Raw genomic sequence first — 18,214 nt, forward strand, 5'->3', positions numbered from 1 at the left:
ACATGTCCTTACCTTAGGACTACCTAGGCCTACCCATAGCACTCTATTTTTCTAAGCTCCATGTACCTATCCAAAAGTCTCTTAAAATACCCTATCGTATCCGACTCCACCACGTTGCCGGCAGCCCATTCCACGCACTCACCGTTCTCTGAGTAAAGCACTTACAGCTGATATCTCCTCTATACCTACTCCCCAACACCTTAAACCTGTGTCCTCTTGTGGCAACCATGTCAGCCCTGGGGAAAAGCCTCTGACTATCCACACGATCAATGCCTCTCTTTATCTGACACACCTCTACCAGATCACCTCTCATACTCCATCGCCTCAAGGAGAAAAGGCCGAGTTCACTCAGCCATGTTTTCTTAAGGCATGCTCCCCAATCCAACCTCGTAAATCCCCTCTGCACCCTTTCTATGGCTTCCACATCCTTCCTGTAGTGAGGAGACCAGAATATTGACAGCATTCTGTAGTTTTATCTCTGATCTGTGCATCTATAGTAATTTGCTTTAAGCAGAATATATCTCCTTGGAGCCATCATTTCAGCACAGTACGTTACACGTGATACATGATCTGTGGTATTTTTACAGAATCCGTATCCAGGCCCAACACCACATCGAATGACGCTGACTCGGTAGAACACAATGACACAGTTAGTTTGGAGTGCACGGCAAGAGGGGGACATGCTTCCTATTCGTGGTTAATGAAAAGCAGGACAGTTAACTCTGACGTTAGGATTACCGTGAGCAGCACATCGACTGAACGTTTACCGCCAGTATCGCTGTATTAGCCCATGTGTCCAACACTGAGTATATTTTAAATGGACAAAAAACAACAAAAAAGAATGATGTGCAAAGGGATTTGGCTGCCCTTTGTGTAGGATTGTCTAAAGGTTAATTAGAGGTTGAGTCTATTGTGAGGAAGGGAAATGCGATGTTAGCATTCATTTCAAGAGGACAAGAATATAAAAGTAAGCATATAATATTGAAAGTTTATAAAGCACTGGTGAGGCCTCACTTGGAGTATTGAGAGCAGTTTTTGTCCCCTTACCCGAGAATGGATGTGCTGAAATTGGAGAGGGTTCAAAGGCGGTTCACGACAATGATTCCAGGGTTGAAAGACTTGTCATAATATGAGCCTTTAATGTCTCTGAACCTGTATGCACTAGAATCCAGAAGAGCTGAGAGGAAGGAAACTGTCTATCAGGTCACCCCTCATTCTTCTGCAGTATTGTGAGCTGTTTTGGAGAGGGTTCAAAGAGGGTTCACGGAAATGTTTCCGGGATTGAACGACTTGTCATATGATGCGTCTATGGGCATGATGAGTCTTTGATTTCTCTGGGCCTGTATTCACCAGAATCCAGAAACGTAAAGTAAAGGGTGACGTCATTGAAACCTGTCGAATGGTGAAAGGCTTTCATAGAGTGGATGTGGGGAGGATGTTTCCTTTGATTGGAGAGTCAAAGACCAGAGGACGCAGATAGAGTGGATGTGGAGAGGATGTCTCCCGTAGTGAGGGAGTCTAGGACCAGAGGACATAGATATAGTGGATGTGGAGAGGATGTTTCCTGTAGTGGGGGAGTCTAGGACCAGAGGACACAGATATAGTGGATGTGGAGAGGATGTTTCCTATAGTGGAGGAGTCTAGGACCAGAGGACACAGATAGATTGGATGTGGAGAGGATGTTTCCTATCGTGGGGGAGTCTAGGACCAGAGGACACAGATAGAGTGGATGTGGAGAGGATGTTTCCTGTAGTGGAGGAGTCTAGGACCAGAGGACACAGATAGAGTGGATGTGGAGAGGATGTTTCCTATAGTGGGGGAGTCTGGGATGAGGTTCTAGTGCTGGGCTGGTCTGATATGAAAGGCCGGTTACCGCCGTGTAATAACAACTAAATCATAATAACATTCAAAATCAAATTCATCAACATGAAGCAGAGGATATGGTTTAATATGAATTCTAGTAAGGTCCCTGACAAAGAACCCTTCAGTGGCTCATTCAGTATAGAACATAGAACAGTACAGGCCCTTCGGCCCACAATGTTGTGCCAACCCTCAAACCCTGCCTCATATAACCCACTACAATAAATTTATCCATATACCTGCCTAGTAGTCACTTAAACTTCACTAGTGTATCTGCCTCCACCACTGACTCAGGCAGTGCATTCCACGCACCAACCACTCTCTGAGTGAAAATCCTTCCTCTAATATCCCCCTTGAACTTCCCTCCCCTTACCTTAAAGCCATGTCCTCTTGTACTGAGCAGTTGTGCCCTGGGGAAGAGTCCACTCTGTCTATTTCTCTTAATATCTTGTACACCTCTGTCATGTCTCCTTTCATCCTCCTCTCCAAAGAGTAAAGCCCTAGCTCCCTTAATCTCTGATCATAATCCATACTCTTTAAAACCAGGCAGCATCCTGGTAAATCTCCTCTGTTCCCTTTCAAATGCTTCCACATCCTTCCTATACTGAGGCGATCAGAACTGGACACAGTACCCCAAGTGTGGCCTAACTAAAGTTTTATAGATCTGCATCATTACATCGCGTCTCTTAAAATCTATCCCTTGACTTATGAAAGCTAACACCCCATAAGCTTTCTTAACTACCCTATCTACCTGTGAGGCAACTTTCAGGGATCTGCGGACATGTACCTCTACACTATCTACAAAACCACCAACATTTGTGTCGTCTGCAAACTTGCCAACCCACCGTTCTAACCCCGCATTCAGGACTTTAATAAAAATCAGAAAATGTAGAGGTCCCAGAACAGATCTTTGTGGGACACCACTAATTACAACCCTCTAATCTGAATGTACTCCCTCCACCACAACTCTCTGCCTTCTGCAGGCAAGCCAATTCTGAATCCACCTGGCCAAACCTCCCTGGATCCCATGCCTTCTGAATTTCCGAATGAACATACCGTGTGGAACCTTGTCAAATGCCTAACTAAAGTCCATGTAGGTCACATCCACTGCACTACCCTCATCTATATGCCTGGTCACCTCCTCAAAGAACTCTATCAGGCTTGTTAGGCACTACCTGCCCTTCACAAAACCATGCTGACTGTCCCTGATCACACCATGATACTCTAAATGCCCATAGATCCTATCTCTAAGAATCTTTTCCACCAGCTTTCCCACCACAGATGTAAGGCTCACTGATCTATAATTACCTGGACTATCCCTACTACCTTTTTTGAACAAGGGGACAGCATTCGCCTCCCTCCAATCCTCCCGTACCATTCCCGTGGACAACGAGAACATAAAGATCCTAGCCAGAGGTTCAGCAATCTCTTCCCTTACCTCGTGGAGCAGCCTGGGGGATATTCCGTCAGGCCCCGGGGACTTATCCGTCCTAACAACTCCAACACCTCCTCTCCCTTAATATCAACATGCTGCAGAACATCAACCTCACTCATATTGTCCTCACCATCATCAAGTTCCCTCTCAGTGGTGAATACCGAAGAGAAGTATTCATTGAGACCTCGCTCTCTTCCACAGCCTCCAGGCACATCTTCCCACTTTTATCTCTAATCGGTCCTACCTTCACTCCTGTCATCCTTTTGTTCTTCACATAATTGAAGAATGCCTTGGGGTTTTCCGTTATCCTACTCGCCAAGGCCTTCTCACGCCCCTTTCTTGCTCTTCTCAGCCCTTTCTTAACATCCTTTCTTGCTACCCTATATTCCACAATAGACCCATCTGATCCTTGCGTCCTAAAACCTCATGTATGCTGCCTTCTTCCACCTGACTAGATTTTCCACTTCACTTGTCGCTCATGGATCCTTCACCCTAACATTCTTCATCTTCCGGGACAAATTTATCCCAAACATCCTGCAAGAGTTCCTTAAACATCGACCATATGTCCATAATACATTTCACTGCAAAAACATCATCCCAATTCACACCCGCAATATCTAGCCATAGAACCTCATAATTTGCCCGTTCCCAATTAAAAAAAATTTCTATCCTCACTGATTCTATCCATTTCCATGATAATGCTAAAGGTCAGGGAGTGGTGATCACTGTCCCCCAGATGCTCACCCACTGAGAGATCTGTGACCTGACCCGGTTCGTTACCTAATACTAGATCTAGTATGGCATTTCCCCTTGTCGGTCTGTCAACATAATGTGACAGGAATCCATCCTGGACACACTTAACAAACTCTGCCCCATCTAAACTCTTGGAACTAATCAAGTGCCAATCAATATTAGGGAAGTTAAAGTCACCCATGATAACAACCCTGTTATTTTTGCACCTTTCCAAAATCTGCCTCCCAATCTGCTCCTCGGTATCTCTGCTGCAACCAGGGGGCCAATAGAACACCCCCAGTAGAGTAACTGCTCCCTTCCTGTTCCTGACTGCCACCCATACTGACTCAAAAGAGGATCCTGCTACATTACCCACGCTTTCTGCAGCAGTAATAGTATCCCTGACAGGTAATGCCACCTGTCCTCCCCTTTTCCCCCCTTTTAAAACACTGAAATCCAGGAATATTGAGAATCCATTCCCGCCCTGCACCCAGCCAAGTCTCCATAATGGCTACTACATCATAATTCCATGTATGTATCCAAGCTCTCAGTTCATTACCTTTGTTCCTGATGCTTCTTGCATTGAGGTACACACACTTTAGCCCTTCTACCTTACTACCTTTATATCCTTTATTCTGCTGCTCATTCCTCAAAGCCTCTTTATATGTTAGATCTGGCTTTACTCCATGCACTTCTTTCACTGCTCTATCGCTCTGGGTCCCATTCCCCCTTGCAAATTAGTTTAAACCCTCTCGAACCATGCTAGCAAACCTACCAGCAAGGATATTGCTCCCCCTTGAATTCAGCTGCAACCCATCCAATCTGTACAGGTCCCACCTTCCCCAGAAGAGATCCCAATGATCCAAAAATCTAAAACCCTGTCCCCTGCACCAACTCCTCAGCCACGCATTCAACTGCCATCTCCTCCAATTCTTACCATCACTATCACGTATTACTGGCAGCAATCCTGAGAACACCACCCTTGAGGTCCTGTTCTTCAGCCTTCTGCCTAGTTCCCGAAACTCACACTTGGACCTCATCCCTCTTCCTGCCTATGTCATTGGTACCAACATGCATCACGACTTCTGGTTGCTTTCCCTCTCGTACCAGGATGTCATGCACCCGGTCAGACACATCCCGGACCCTGGTACCCGGGAGGCAACAAACCATGCGGGTTTCCTTCTCATGTACACAAAATCTCCTGTCTGCTCCCCTGACTTTAAAGTCTCCAATGACGACAACTCTCCTCTTCTCCGGAAGAGGAAAACATGAAAACTTGGCTACTTGGCTGCGTTTGTAAATGGTGCCGGCGAAGCGAGGCAGCTTGCTGATGGCAGCCAAAAACAAAAAAAAATAACTACGCTATTAAAGGCCCTCTTTCTGGACCACGATCTTTGAAGACATCACCCTGCAATTTCCCGTTCAGAGTTGCAGTTTTGAGCCGGCTGTGCGACCCGGTATTTTTACGGTGTTCTGGCACTTCCAGCGAACTGGAGTTTCCAAGGGGCAGTCCGGTCCGGTACATTAATATTGAATGTACTTTGAACCTTGACCTCTGAATTGGGCTTGTGCACAGGAGTCAGAGGTGAGTTGCAGGTGGAGTGGGTGCTTTCTGGAAGTCTGTTCACAGTGCTCTCCAGTGCAGTCTCTTCTGACATACCGGCTTGCGGTATTATATTATGTATATGAGGTCGATGAAGAGGAGAAGCGGGTGGGTTAGGAAGATTATGGTTGACAGGAAGTTTGGTGGAGTTCTGGACAGTGTTAAAGATGGACAGTAAAATATTTGTTAGACTGTACAATTTTCCGTAGATTCTACCTGGCCCGTTGAGTTCCTCCAGCATTTTATGATATGAGGAAATTGCAGCTACTGTTTCTATTCTCATCCCTGTTCTGCAAACAGTCTTTGCATTTGTTTTAGACGCAGCTCGAAAACAACTATATCCATCAAATCAGAATGTGCTGCGTACGGGACGGAGTCAAACACGATTTACCCCTGTTTGGCTGTTTCTGACCCCTCTGGTATTTTAATGGTTCATCACTTAATAATTTGGACAACGCCTCATACCTGCCGATTTATCGCTGAGTGACACCGGCATTTTATTCTTGTGTGGAATTTAACAAAGTAATCAAACGATCCAGCAGAACTACACGGAACTATTTCTTCTTCGGTACAGTATGTATTATCCCGAGAGTTGGTCGGAAAGTGTCGGAGTTGTGTGTCTAAAACAGAGACTTCATTTTTATTTGAATTATCAGCATCTGGTGAGGTAGAGACCGCTGCTGACTGAGGTATTCTGATCCGTTTTACTGCAGTTTTGGGTTTGAAATGCATGCCTTTAAGATGAACCCCACTTTGTATTTGTTCGGTTATGTGATATAACAATTTCCATTGGCTCCATAACATGGACACTGAAACTGAACTTTGCATCATTTCAGTAACGATAGCTTATCTGGGTGATATTACAAACTGTTGTCAGCAATTCTCCTCTGTGCTTACCAGTGATTATGCGTCACCTTTCTCATTGCCAAGTGACCTTTGCCTGAAGTGAATTATTTCCTTCTTCTGCCTTCACCAGATCCATTTATTTGATATTTCTCTGGGGTCTGTTTTTGAAATGTGAAATTTCGAAACACCATGGAGTCACAGGCTGAAACAGCGAGGAAATATTCCCTTCGGCCCATCATGTCCATGCCGACCCCTGCATCTGCTTGATATTCGCAGTTGCTCCGTTCTGCAATAACACTCCAAACCATTCCGCTCCAATTGTTTATCCATTTTCGCCTTAAATGTAGCAACTGTGTCCACCTCGTCACCTCCTCAGGCAGCTCACTCCAGGTACTCATTACCCTCTGTGATTCGCGCCTTTTGACCCCTTTTAAATCTCCCTATCTTATCGTGTATCGCTGTCCCCTCACTCAGGTGAATTTGTCACGTGGAACCTTGTTAAAGGCCTTACTGAAGACCATGTAGACAAAATCCACTGTTCCAGCTAAACCGACCCCCAGCAAATCCAAATGTTTTCTCAGACGCGCAGATTACCACACTGACCATTCGCGATCAAGCCTAGACTATCAGAATGTCGGCAGACCTTCTCTCCTGCAGGGCGCCCATTCAGAACAGAGATGCGATTTGTTTTTAGCCAGAGGGTGGTGAATCTATCTGAGTAGCCAGGGCATCAAAGGTTATGGTGAGAAGGCGGGGGAATGGGACTAAATGGGAGATTGGATCAGTTCATGAAATGGCAGAGCACACCCGATGGGCCGAATGGCCGACTGCTGCTCCTCTGTCTTATGGTCTTATGCTCTTAGGAATCCCGTAAATACTGTCCCTGTAACTGAAAGCACGCTCTCCGGCCTGGGGTTCACAGCTTGTACTTCCCCCTCGTCGTGATAAATGGAACACAATTACCCAATGTCCAACCTTTGGAGCATTTCCCCGTAACGGACATCTGCTTCAAGATCTCACAATGATCACAATTCTTTCATCTTTAAGCTAGCAATGAATGAGGTTCGGTGTCGACATTGCGGGGGAAATTGAACTTGATCAGTGTGAATGACGACTCCATTAGACGGGAACTCGGGAGGGTTATTGGAAACAGCTGACTTTAGGGAACCCACAGCTGCCATGTGGAAGGCCTGAGGCTCCAGCTGCACAGTCCACAATAGACAGCACGCTTGTTCCAATAGAAGGAAGGACAAGCGCCTGACTATCAGAGCTCTTCAAATTATCAGACGGCAATGAATTTACCCAGGAGATAAAATGTAAGGATCAGGAGGCTAATGTAAGTTATGATTCTTGACTATTTAGTAGTTTAAAAAATAAACTGCCAGAGAACTCAAAATGAAGCTGGTAGTATTGACTCTCCTGAAGTACAACGCAGTGGATAAATCCCCGCATCAGGGGTAAGTGTTTTACACAGAGGGTTGTGAGGGCCTGGAATGACTTGCCAGGGATGGCGGTGGAGGCTAAAACATTAGGGGTATTTAAGAGCCTCTTGGACAGGCACGTGGATGAAAGAAAAAATAGAGGGTTATGGAGTAGTGTGGGTTTAGCAATTTTTTATGGATTATATGGGTCAGCACAACATGGAGGGCTGAACGGCCTGTACTGTGCTGTAGTGTTCTATGATTCTGTGGTTTTATGGTCAGGAACTGCCACAGGGAGTGCAGGTGGTGCGTACAAATGTAATGTTCAGAAATCATTTAGACAGTAGAAGGATATAACAGTTTGTGCATGGTCCAGTCGTAGGCAAATGGAAATAGTTCAGGTAGAGATCTTAGTCAGCATGAAGGAAATCGGCCGAAGGGCCTCTGAAATGGTCAATGACGATATGGATAGGCCTGAAGGGGGAGAATTCCAAAATACCGTCTCTGAGTCGGCGGAGAATGAAGTATGAAATGATGTGTCTCAGGTGCAGTGTTTTCATCTCAAACCTTATGTCCATCAAGTGGAATTATTGTTTAATGTTTACTTATTATGGAATAATAAATGTTGGATCTCATTTTCAGATACGGAACGGAATCCATAAACTTCCGGATTATATTCCTGAGCTGTGCAGTAACCGATCGCCTCTGTTTTAACAGAACCTGTTTCCAATGTCACTGTAACATCTAACGCCACCATGCTGATTGAGTACAGCGACACCGTCAGATTAACCTGCTCCGCAAGAGGCACGGATGTCTCTTACCTGTGGCTTGAGGAGAACAGCGTGATCATTCCTGGTGGCAGGTTTGAGCTGAGTGCCGATCACAGCACACTCACTGTTTCTGAAGTGCTCCGGACAGACGGAAATTTCACCTGCAGAGCAAGCAACATGATAAACAACCTCACAAGCGACCCGTTCTGTCTCGATGTCAACTGTAAGTGCCCCGAGTCTCCGGTAGTTACACACAATATTACAAGTCCTGCTGGATACCAGGTTCCGAGTGAGTGGGATTATATTAGTGAACGGTACCCTAGAAATAAACCATTATAGGCGAGCACCGAAGTAACTGAGCAGTTGCTCGGGAGACGGATCCGGGCCTCTCTCGGGCGCTGGTGAATTCAAATTGAAATTTTGAACTTCCAACCTCGAATCGGAGTCGAATTACGGCGACGATGTCGCTCCCACAGAGTCGGTTCACTTCTGGACTTCAGGTGTAAGAATTGTGCCGGACAAACTGGTCTGTCCTGCATGTCTCTTCACACAGAGCAATGCGTTTTGAGCTTTTCCAGTCACCACAGTTCAAAGGCAATTGTGATGTACCTGAGATTTGGGTGGGGTGGACATCGCGTAAGCACAAAGCAGGACTTGCAATATCATTCGAATAGACCGGCCGAGGTGCATTGATATCGCGTCTGCCTTTTGGTCTCCACGGAGTTCTGACTATCACTTCAACTCTATCCATTCAAATCAAATTTATCTCTTCAGAATTCTAATATGGCTTTGATTCTATGTCAACACAATTGAATCTGACCCATATTTGGAACAATGGGTGCAAATTGGTGTTTTTTCAGACAACTGGTTTGAAATGGACCATTGAAATTCCAGCGCTGTCTAAGGCCGTTGCGAAACTTTGATAATAATTCCATTCCCTGGAAGCGAAGTGAGGTTCAGAGCTGAAAACGCCCACGGTCCTTTACGGCCCCGCTAACCCTCTGACAAATGCCCACAGTTACGAATAGGCGGGGACACATTGGTCATTGGTGAGTTCCTTTATTTTCACACAAGGTCAGTGACGTCACAGTATGGTGTAAGCACCACGTGACATTCTGCCCGATCCCTGATCACATTAGTTATTGCAACCACACTCCAAGCTGCCTTACCGCGGAGAGACGCTGGGTACATTGTTCTGGAAAGGTTTCCTTAATTCTTTCCCACAAACCACACACCTAGAAAAGTTACAAAACGATCCGCTCTCCTGTGCTATTTACCGCTTCCAGACGAATGCACTCGCCGGTGTGTAGGAGACTTCCACTGGTGATGGGCTGTTCCTCCTCTCTCGCTAAGAAACTCTGCTGCACTTCCTGTGTGATTTGTTGCAATCCGTTTTGTGTGTTTGTTTTAGACGGACCGGATCGGCCACATATCATCACTGAACCGGACTCCCCTTTTCACGTTGCCGGAAGCACCATACGGTTAACATGTTTCACAGAGTCCCGCCCAGGCGCTGAATTGAATTGGCCACTGAACGGTGCCCACCTACAAAGTGGGCAGGAGGTCATCCTCGACAGCGTCTCTGTGAGCCACACGGGAAAGTATACTTGTGAGGCCTATAACAGGGTTACAGATAGGAACAGTGCCTCAACCACGGAAATCATTGTGTTCGGTAGGTCGTCCGTTCTTCCCTTTCTTGAGGTCATAATATTAATGGCGTTGGTGCAGCCGGGCCCGTGTAATTCAACTAAATGACTGAACCCGATTAGAATACTGGCTAACAATATCAATCCACAACGTTGCATGTTGATGAATAAGAGTATTGATGGAGACAGAAAGCGGAATTGTTTTTACTTGCGGATTAAATGACAAATGTTCACCTGCTGCAGTTAAGACCGTAAGGCCGTAAGGCTCAGGAAGAATTAGAATCGGAATTGATTTGAATTGCGGATAGAATTGCAAATGTTTAATTGCTGCCGTTAAGACTATAAGGTTATACAGCATAGGAAAGAAAATCAGACCATTTGGCCAATGGAATCTGCTCCGCCATTTCATCATGGCTGATCTAATATTCCTCTCAGTCCCAATCACAGCCGTTTCCGCATATTCCTTCATGCCCTGACCAATCGAGAATCTATCATCCTCGGCTTTAAACATACATAACGATACGCCCTCTACAGCTGCCTCTGGAACATAATTCCCAGATTCGCCACGTTCTATCGAAATGGATTCACTTCCGCCTTGGTTCTGAAAGGATACCACTCTATTCAGTGTCCCGGGCAGTGTTGTTTTTCAATTAAATCTGGCCAAACCCTCTCTGGTGCTTTTCTAATACCTTTTCACCCACTGTAACACTGGCGCATCCGACTTCAGTTTCTCCTTCTCACATTTCAGGATGAATTCGATCATATTATGAGATCACTCACCCCGACGTTCTTTGTTCTTTTAATTCAATTCCGATTCATTGCACAGTACCCAATCCTGAGCAGCTGACGTCTTACCGATATCTGTCTCCACAGCATCTCCACGAAGCCTTCTCACAGTCTATGACGTCATGGATAGGCCTGAAGGGTTAGAATTCCAAATTACCGTCTCTGAGTGGGCGGAGAATGAAGGATGAAATGACGTGTCTCAGGTCCAGTGTCTTCATCTCAAACCTTATGTCCATCAAGTGGAATTATTGTTTAATGTTTACTTATTATGGAATAATAAATGTTTGATCTCATTTTCAGATACGGAGCGGAATCCATAAATTTCCGGATTATATTCCTGAGCTGTGCAGTAACCGATCACCTCTGTTTTAACAGAACCTGTTTCCAATGTCACTGTAACATCTAACGCCACCATGCTGATTGAGTACAGCGATACCGTCAGACTAACCTGCTCCGCTACAGGCACGGATGTCTCTTACCTGTGGCTTGAGGAGAACAGCGTGATCATTCCCGGTGGCAGGTTTGAGCTGAGTGCCGATCACAGCACACTCACTGTTTCTGGAGTGCTCCGGACAGACGGAAATTTCACCTGTAGAGCAAGCAACCTGATAAACAAACTCACAAGCGACCCGTTCTGTCTCGATGTCAACTGTAAGTGTCCCGAGTCTCCGGTAGTTACACACAATATTACAAGTCCTGCTGGATACGGGGTTCCGAGTGAGTGGGATTATATTAGTGAACGGTACCCTAGAAATAAACCACTATAGGCGAGCACCCAAGTAACTGAGCAGTTGATTTGGAGACGGATCCGGGCCTCTCTCGGGCGCTGGTGAATTCAAATTGAAATTTTGAACTTCCAACCTCGAATCCGAGTCGAATTATGGCGACGATGTCGCTCCCACAGAGTCGGTTCACTTCTGGACTTCAGGTGTAAGAATTGTGCCGGACAAACTGGTCTGTCCTGCATGTCTCTTCACACAGAGCAATGCGTTTTGAGCTTTTCCAGTCACCACAGTTCAAAGGCAATTGTGATGTACCTGAGATTTGGGTGGGGTGGACATCTCGTAAGCACAAAGCAGGACTTGCAATATCATTCGAATAGACCGGCCGAGGTGCATTGATATCGCGTCTGCCTTTTGGTCTCCACGGAGTTCTGACTATCACTTCAACTCTATCCATTCAAATCAAATTTATCTCTTCAGAATTCTAATATGGCTTTGATTCTATGTCAACACAATTGAATCTGACCCATATTTGGAACAATGGGTGCAAATTGGTGTTTTTTCAGACAACTGGTTTGAAATGGACCATTGAAATTCCAGCGCTGTCTAAGGCCGTTGCGAAACTTTGATAATAATTCCATTCCCTGGAAGCGAAGTGAGGTTCAGAGCTGAAAACGCCCACGGTCCTTTACGGCCCCGCTAACCCTCTGACAAATGCCCACAGTTACGAATAGGCGGGGACACATTGGTCATTGGTGAGTTCCTTTATTTTCACACAAGGTCAGTGACGTCACAGTATGGTGTAAGCACCACGTGACATTCTGCCCGATCCCTGATCACATTAGTTATTGCAACCACACTCCAAGCTGCCTTACCGCGGAGAGACGCTGGGTACATTGTTCTGGAAAGGTTTCCTTAATTCTTTCCCACAAACCACACACCTAGAAAAGTTACAAAACGATCCGCTCTCCTGTGCTATTTACCGCTTCCAGACGAATGCACTCGCCGGTGTGTAGGAGACTTCCACTGGTGATGGGCTGTTCCTCCTCTCTCGCTAAGAAACTCTGCTGCACTTCCTGTGTGATTTGTTGCAATCCGTTTTGTGTGTTTGTTTTAGACGGACCGGATCGGCCACATATCATCACTGAACCGGACTCCCCTTTTCACGTTGCCGGAAGCACCATACGGTTAACATGTTTCACAGAGTCCCGCCCAGGCGCTGAATTGAATTGGCCACTGAACGGTGCCCACCTACAAAGTGGGCAGGAGGTCATCCTCGACAGCGTCTCTGTGAGCCACACGGGAAAGTATACTTGTGAGGCCTATAACAGGGTTACAGATAGGAACAGTGCCTCAACCACGGAAATCATTGTGTTCGGTAGGTCGTCCGTTCTTCCCTTTCTTGAGGTCATAATATTAATGGCGTTGGTGCAGCCGGGCCCGTGTAATTCAACTAAATGACTGAACCCGATTAGAATACTGGCTAACAATATCAATCCACAACGTTGCATGTTGATGAATAAGAGTATTGATGGAGACAGAAAGCGGAATTGTTTTTACTTGCGGATTAAATGACAAATGTTCACCTGCTGCAGTTAAGACCGTAAGGCCGTAAGGCTCAGGAAGAATTAGAATCGGAATTGATTTGAATTGCGGATAGAATTGCAAATGTTTAATTGCTGCCGTTAAGACTATAAGGTTATACAGCATAGGAAAGAAAATCAGACCATTTGGCCAATGGAATCTGCTCCGCCATTTCATCATGGCTGATCTAATATTCCTCTCAGTCCCAATCACAGCCGTTTCCGCATATTCCTTCATGCCCTGACCAATCGAGAATCTATCATCCTCGGCTTTAAACATACATAACGATACGCCCTCTACAGCTGCCTCTGGAACATAATTCCCAGATTCGCCACGTTCTATCGAAATGGATTCACTTCCGCCTTGGTTCTGAAAGGATACCACTCTATTCAGTGTCCCGGGCAGTGTTGTTTTTCAATTAAATCTGGCCAAACCCTCTCTGGTGCTTTTCTAATACCTTTTCACCCACTGTAACACTGGCGCATCCGACTTCAGTTTCTCCTTCTCACATTTCAGGATGAATTCGATCATATTATGAGATCACTCACCCCGACGTTCTTTGTTCTTTTAATTCAATTCCGATTCATTGCACAGTACCCAATCCTGAGCAGCTGACGTCTTACCGATATCTGTCTCCACAGCATCTCCACGAAGCCTTCTCACAGTCTATGACGTCATGGATAGGCCTGAAGGGTTAGAATTCCAAATTACCGTCTCTGAGTGGGCGGAGAATGAAGGATGAAATGACGTGTCTCAGGTCCAGTGTCTTCATCTCAAACCTTATGTCCATCAAGTGGAATTATTGTTTAATGTTTACTTATTATGGAATAATAAATGTTTGATCTCATTTTCAGATACGGAGCGGAATCCATAAATTTCCGGATTATATTCCTGAGCTGTGCAGTAACCGATCACCTCTGTTTTAACAGAACCTGTTTCCAATGTCACTGTAACATCTAACGCCACCATGCTGATTGAGTACAGCGATACCGTCAGACTAACCTGCTCCGCTACAGGCACGGATGTCTCTTACCTGTGGCTTGAGGAGAACAGCGTGATCATTCCCGGTGGCAGGTTTGAGCTGAGTGCCGATCACAGCACACTCACTGTTTCTGGAGTGCTCCGGACAGACGGAAATTTCACCTGTAGAGCAAGCAACCTGATAAACAAACTCACAAGCGACCCGTTCTGTCTCGATGTCAACTGTAAGTGTCCCGAGTCTCCGGTAGTTACACACAATATTACAAGTCCTGCTGGATACGGGGTTCCGAGTGAGTGGGATTATATTAGTGAACGGTACCCTAGAAATAAACCACTATAGGCGAGCACCCAAGTAACTGAGCAGTTGATTTGGAGACGGATCCGGGCCTCTCTCGGGCGCTGGTGAATTCAAATTGAAATTTTGAACTTCCAACCTCGAATCCGAGTCGAATTATGGCGACGATGTCGCTCCCACAGAGTCGGTTCACTTCTGGACTTCAGGTGTAAGAATTGTGCCGGACAAACTGGTCTGTCCTGCATGTCTCTTCACACAGAGCAATGCGTTTTGAGCTTTTCCAGTCACCACAGTTCAAAGGCAATTGTGATGTACCTGAGATTTGGGTGGGGTGGACATCTCGTAAGCACAAAGCAGGACTTGCAATATCATTCGAATAGACTGGCCGAGGTGCATTGATATCGCGTCTGCCTTTTGGACTCCACGGAGTTCTGACTATCACTTCAACTCTATCCATTCAAATCAAATTTATCTCTTCAGAATTCTAATTTTGCTTTGATTCTGTGTCAACGCAATGGAATCTGACCCGTGTTTGGAACAGTGAGTGCAAATGAGTGGGTTTTTTTTCGGACAAATGGTTTGAAATGGACCATTGAAATTCCAGCGCTGTCTAAGGCCGTTTAGAAACTTTGATGATAATTCCATTCCCCGGAAGCGAGGGACGGCTCTGAGCTGAAACCGCCCGCAGTCCCGCTAATCCTCGGACAAATGCCCACAGCTACGAATAGGCGGGGACACATTGCTTCTGTGCACCTTTTGTCCTTTATAGACAACAGACAATAGACAATAATTCCAGCGTGTACAAACCCAGTCTCTCTAACCTCTCTGCGTAAGACAGTCCGGACATCCCAGGATTTACGGCCCCGCTAACCCTCTGACAAATGTCGACAGCTACGAGTAGGCGGGGACACATTGCTTCTGTGCACCTGTTGATGCGGGAGGTTATAGCTTTCAGATCGGGATAAACATCACATTGTGCAGTGGTGTTCCGGCGACTGTCTTCACAGATAGAGACTGAACAGAAAATATTGTATCTGAAAATTGCCCTGACCATAAAAGCTGTCATTGCTGAGTTCCTTTATTTCCACACAAGGTCAGTGACGTCACAGTATTGTGTAAGCCCCAGGTGACATTCTGCCCGATCCCTGATCACATTAGTTATTGCATCCACACTCTAAGCTGCCTTACCGCGGAGAGACGCTGGTACATTGTTCTGGAAAGGTTTCCTTAATTCCTTCCCACAAACCACACACCTAGAGAAGCTACAAAACGATCCGCTCTCCTGTGCTATTTACCGCGGGAGGCTTCCAGACGAATGCACTCGCCGGTGTGTAGGAGACTTCCACTGGTGATGGGCTGTTCCTCCTCTCTCGCTAAGAAACTCTGCTGCGCTTCCTGTGTGATTTGTTGCAATCCGTTTTGTGTGTTTGTTTTAGACGGACCGGATCGGCCACATATCATCACTCAACCGGACTCCCCTTTTCACGTTGCCGGAAGCACCATACGGCTAACATGTTTCACAGAGTCCCGTCCAGGCGCTAAATTGAATTGGCAACTGAACGGTGCCCACCTACAAAGTGGGCATCAGGTCCTCCTCGACAACATCTCTGTGAGCCACACGGGAAAGTATACTTGTGAGGCCTATAACACGGTGACAAAAACGATCAATGCCTCAACCACGCAAATCATTGTGTTTGGTAAGTAGTCTATTGCTCTGTTAGTTGAGGTCCTATAATTAATGTTGTTGGTGGAAACAGGCCCGTGTAATCCAACTAAATGTCTGAACCCGATTAGAATACTGACTAACAATATCAATACACAACGTTGCATATTGATGAATAAGAGTATTGATGAAGATGGAAAGCGGAATTGTTTTCACTTGCGGATTAAATTACAAATGTTCACCTGCTGCAGTTGAGACCACACAGCTGTAAGGCTCAGGAAGAATTAGACCATTTGGCCAATGGAATCTGCTCCGCCATTTCATCATGGCTGATCTAATATTCCTCTCAGTCCCAATCACAGCCGTTTCCGCATATTCCTTCATGCCCTGACCAATCGAGAATCTATCATCCTCGGCTTTAAACATACATAACGATACGCCCTCTACAGCTGCCTCTGGAACATAATTCCCAGATTCGCCACGTTCTATCGAAATGGATTCACTTCCGCCTTGGTTCTGAAAGGATACCACTCTATTCAGTGTCCCGGGCAGTGTTGTTTTTCAATTAAATCTGGCCAAACCCTCTCTGGTGCTTTTCTAATACCTTTTCACCCACTGTAACACTGGCGCAACCGACTTCAGCTTCTCCTTCTCACATTTCAGGATGAATTCGATCATATTATGAGATCACTCACCCCGACGTTCTTTGTTCTTTTAATTCAATTCCGATTCATTGCACAGTACCCAATCCTGAGCAGCTGACGTCTTACCGATATCTGTCTCCACAGCATCTCCACGAAGCCTTCTCACAGTCTATGACGTCATGGATAGGCCTGAAGGGTTAGAATTCCAAATTACCGTCTCTGAGTGGGCGGAGAATGAAGGATGAAATGACGTGTCTCAGGTCCAGTGTATTCATCTCAAACCTTATGTCCATCAAGTGGAATTATTGTTTAATGTTTACTTATTATGGAATAATAAATGTTTGATCTCATTTTCAGATACGGAGCGGAATCCATAAATTTCCGGATTATATTCCTGAGCTGTGCAGTAACCGATCACCTCTGTTTTAACAGAACCTGTTTCCAAAGTCACTGTAACATCTAACGCCACCATGCTGATTGAGTACAGCGATACCGTCAGACTAACCTGCTCCGCTACAGGCACGGATGTCTCTTACCTGTGGCTTGAGGAGAACAGCGTGATCATTCCCGGTGGCAGGTTTGAGCTGAGTGCCGATCACAGCACACTCACTGTTTCTGGAGTGCTCCGGACAGACGGAAATTTCACCTGTAGAGCAAGCAACCTGATAAACAAACTCACAAGCGACCCGTTCTGTCTCGATGTCAACTGTAAGTGTCCCGAGTCTCCGGTAGTTACACACAATATTACAAGTCCTGCTGGATACGGGGTTCCGAGTGAGTGGGATTATATTAGTGAACGGTACCCTAGAAATAAACCACTATAGGCGAGCACCCAAGTAACTGAGCAGTTGATTTGGAGACGGATCCGGGCCTCTCTCGGGCGCTGGTGAATTCAAATTGAAATTTTGAACTTCCAACCTCGAATCCGAGTCGAATTATGGCGACGATGTCGCTCCCACAGAGTCGGTTCACTTCTGGACTTCAGGTGTAAGAATTGTGCCGGACAAACTGGTCTGTCCTGCATGTCTCTTCACACAGAGCAATGCGTTTTGAGCTTTTCCAGTCACCACAGTTCAAAGGCAATTGTGATGTACCTGAGATTTGGGTGGGGTGGACATCTCGTAAGCACAAAGCAGGACTTGCAATATCATTCGAATAGACTGGCCGAGGTGCATTGATATCGCGTCTGCCTTTTGGACTCCACGGAGTTCTGACTATCACTTCAA

At 45.9% G+C, this 18,214-nt stretch overlaps 1 protein-coding gene across 1 annotated transcript in view; it reads left to right on the forward strand.

Annotated features, from left to right (window-relative positions):
• Positions 1 to 18,214, forward strand: part of LOC140722359 (NACHT, LRR and PYD domains-containing protein 3-like) — a 219,846-nt gene that overhangs the window by 48,828 nt on the left and 152,804 nt on the right. The gene's annotated exons all lie outside the window — the stretch shown is intronic.

The sequence above is a fragment of the Hemitrygon akajei genome, unplaced genomic scaffold, assembly GCF_048418815.1.
Source record: "Hemitrygon akajei unplaced genomic scaffold, sHemAka1.3 Scf000075, whole genome shotgun sequence".
Classification (NCBI taxonomy): domain Eukaryota; kingdom Metazoa; phylum Chordata; class Chondrichthyes; order Myliobatiformes; family Dasyatidae; genus Hemitrygon; species Hemitrygon akajei.